The following is a 3585-nucleotide window of genomic DNA, read 5'->3' on the forward strand; positions in this document are numbered from 1 at the left end:
ACGCTGCTACCCCCCCCCCCCGCTACTAGCCTTACTCCGGGGCTGCTAATGCCCCGCGGGCTGGCTGCCCTACTGCCTAGCACTCCGGCTACAAAGCACCCGCTATCCAAGCGATTGCTGTACTTCACCCCCAACCCCGCTGCTAGCTGCTACTCCATACTGCTGGCTAGCTAACTACGCTAATTGCTCGCTTGGCTACTCCCCGCTGGCTTCCACTGCTTGCCGCTAGCTGCTGCTGCTATCCGGCTAACGCTGCTGCACTAGCTGCACTGCTGCTACTTACGCATACTGCTAACTCGGCTGGCTATGTCTGCTGCTCTGCTGGTACTGCTGCTGCTGCTGCATGCTACCAGCTACTGTGCTGCTAACTGCTGCTGGCTGACGGCTGTCTCGCTACTGCTACTGCACTACTGCTGCTGCTATTGTAGCTGCACTGCTACTGGCTACTGCTGCATGCCTACTAGTGCTACGTTGGCTGGCTGCGCTAGGCTACTGCGTACTGCTGCTGCTAACGTGCTGCTACTCGCTGGGCTGCACTGCTGCTGACTGCTGCTCGCTGCTGCTGCTACTAGCTACTGCTCTGCTCTGCTGCTAGCTACTGCTGCTGGCTTACTAGCTACTGCTACTGTACTGGCTGCGCTACTGGGCACTCGCTAAGCTGCTTGCTAGCTCGTGCTTGCTACTGGCTGCTGTCTACTGCTACTGCTACTGCTCGCTCGCTACCTGCTGCTGCTGCTTGAACTTCGCTACCTGGCTACTAGTGGCGCTACTGTTTTGCCTACTCCTGCTCGACTGCCTCGCCTCCGCTCGCGCTAGCTGCTGACTGCTGCGCTGCTACTCCGCCTCCACTCCGCTCGGGTAGCTACTGCGGCTACTCACCCGCTCGCTCGCTGGCTGCTACCTCGCACTCCCCCACTCTCTCACGCTCCACGCTAGTATTACACAGAAGCAATCGGAAATTGATTGCCGCGAAACCTCGCCCCCCGCTACCTCCACTCCGCCTATCTTAATTTGTTGCACGCAGTGCCCAGGCAGCTGATGCATTAGTCGAAGAGTGGTACCTTGTAAGTGCAGTGACTAGCCCTGAAGACTTCAATGCCTTAAAAAATAACCGGGCTTAAATACACAGCCGGGCTTTAAATACCTGGGCTTTGGTATTTCCCTGAACGTAAGTCATGCACCACCAACTTCTTTTAACCGCCCCTCTCGTCTCTCAGCATACTGCATTGGCAATTCTGTTTCCTCGACGACACTCATCTCTCGTGTAGACCCGCTTCGTACCGCTTTCGCTCCTCTTTCCCTCGTCTAGCACTGCCTAGATTTCCTCCAAACATCTGCACGAAGGTGACTTAACATACTTTTCTAACTGGCCCAACTGTGTCGAATTTTATTCACCTGGTGTTAATACTGTTATAGATATCACCTTTTGCGGGTTTGCTAAACGCATTTCTCTGCTTTTTTTATGTGTCGTATTTTAGACTTTCTTGTTCTTCCCGCCTGTCGTTCTGTTATCACATTGCCGATTGTGCTACCTGCTGCTTCTCGGGATGTGTCGTATCTTTGTGATTGTCCTCTCACCCTGACCTATACTAAGTATCGCTACCATTACACCGCCCCAGACGTGGTATCTCGAGAGTAATGCCTGTACGCTTATGTCTTTCAGGCTTTTTTGTCCATCTGTCGTTTAGATTCTGCAGGTGGAACAGCTGAAAGACGCGCCGATGGAAGCAGGCATTCGCTGCTGGTGATGAGGCTCGACTGACCCTCCCCACACAACACCGCCTCCTGTTCCTGACCAGTGCCACCTACGGCCTGGTTCCCTGACCACAAAACCTTCTACCGTTGACACTCCAAGCATGTACCTGTCGGCCGACCCCACTTCCTGTCCTGTACGCTGACTTCCTGTCCCCATGAGCTTTTTCCTCAACCCGTCACTCCACATTACCTGTCCGCACTGACCAACTGACCTTTCTAGCCATCACTCCACTTACCTGACCCCTCACCCACCTCTCTCAAAACTTCTCACTTCACGATTCTGACCCCTCATTCACCTCTGCTCTTTCTCAATACTTCTTCGTTTCGGTCACACTTTCATCTTTTCAATCTTTACTGATTTTCCCCCCTCCTACTACCTCCCATGCGCTCACTCTAGGTAGGCTGGCATGTCACCATTCACTTTACTCCGTGCTGCCTCTCTTTTCAACTCTTACTAATTATCCGCCCTCCTACTTCTAGCTTTTCTGCTCAGCTCTATTTGCACCTTCAGATTGACTCTTCTGTCGAACCTACCTTTCTCAACTTTACTATTTCGCCCTCCTACGTAATCCCATGCTCACTCTAGTAGCTGCAGCCAATCATTTACTCTGGCTGGCCTCGTCTTTATCAAATCTATATTTCCCCTCCTATAAAATACCTTTCTGCTCAGCTACTACCTTCACCCTTGCAGTTCTCCTCCGTCGACCTAAACCCCCCACCGTACACATCACCTGCTCACTCTAACACACCTTCCTTCACTCCTGGCCAGGCTCTTCCTTCCAATCCGTACTGATTTCCACTTCTCACCACACTCAGCTTGCGCACTCTATACTGCCCCGTTCATGTTCCCCTGTCGAACCTACCTTTCCAACTCGTACTATTTCCCCCTCCTACCTACCTCCCCTGCTCACTCTACCTGCACCATTCCTTCACTCCCTGGCTTGCCTCTCCTTTGTTAGCGCACGCCTGCACTGGCGAGCTGGCAGGTACCGTGAGAATGCTCGTTTAATCGGTTGACTAATCGCTCGTTATCGCGGCTGCGGTTGAATAGCGTGGAAGCTGAGAGCGCGCGTGTGTGCCGCGGCGGCGGCGGCGGCTAATAATCTAGTTTACTAGTCGGCAGGAGATTGATTGATTGATCGATCGCGCGCGCGTCTGTTCGTCTGTCGCCGGCTTCCCCATGTCGCCACGGTAACGGCCAATCGAACTGCGTCGCTCGCGAGACGCGGTAACGATTCACGTTCGATTACGATGCGTGAGGGTGTGGCATAGATGCGCGAGACACATGTGTTTGTGTGTTTGGTTTTCGTTTGGATGGAATGCCCAGATATCGAGTAAAGCTGCAAGACAAGACCGTACGTTTCTTACGTCTGGGAAGTATGAAAGTGTAATGAAAATTACAAATAAAAATGAACAGTAACATTATTTATAAATTTAAAACGAATGCTTCGAGTTCAACTTGGCAAATAACGGCCAGTATTAACTAAACTTGCCCAGAATCTGGTTTCACCCACCCTTTCTGTATTCAGGGTCACTCTTGGAAATAAGTCTGAAAACCCAACCTGTCCCAATTTCGATAATCTTGATTTATACCATATAACCCATAATAAAATCCTTAAAAACCAGCCAGTTCTGCTTAGAAGCTACCGGTCCCAGACTGTGGGGATGGGCTTCTATTTGCAGTACTCTTCCGGGTGTGGGTGGGCTCGGTGCTATGAAACCCTGATGAATCAGTCTCTGGTGATAATGTTTAAATTCACTACGTCACGAATTTTCTATGGTAAAATTTGTAAAATTTTTGTTGGCATTTTTTTACATTAAAAGTAAGAA

The 3585-nt window shown here is 51.1% G+C and overlaps 1 long non-coding RNA gene across 1 annotated transcript in view; it reads left to right on the plus strand.

The window, feature by feature from the left end:
- The window catches only part of LOC106812831, a 10897-nt gene extending 9143 nt beyond the window's left edge, over positions 1 to 1754 (plus strand). Inside the window, exon 3 of the long non-coding RNA XR_001394394.1 lies at positions 1689 to 1754. This is a non-coding gene — a long non-coding RNA (uncharacterized LOC106812831). The remainder of the gene's footprint in view (positions 1 to 1688) is intronic.
- The last annotated feature ends 1831 nt before the right edge of the window (positions 1755 to 3585 follow it).

Source organism: Priapulus caudatus, unplaced genomic scaffold (genome assembly GCF_000485595.1).
Source record: "Priapulus caudatus unplaced genomic scaffold, Priapulus_caudatus-5.0.1 Scaffold691, whole genome shotgun sequence".
In the NCBI taxonomy this organism is placed as follows: domain Eukaryota; kingdom Metazoa; phylum Priapulida; class Priapulimorpha; order Priapulimorphida; family Priapulidae; genus Priapulus; species Priapulus caudatus.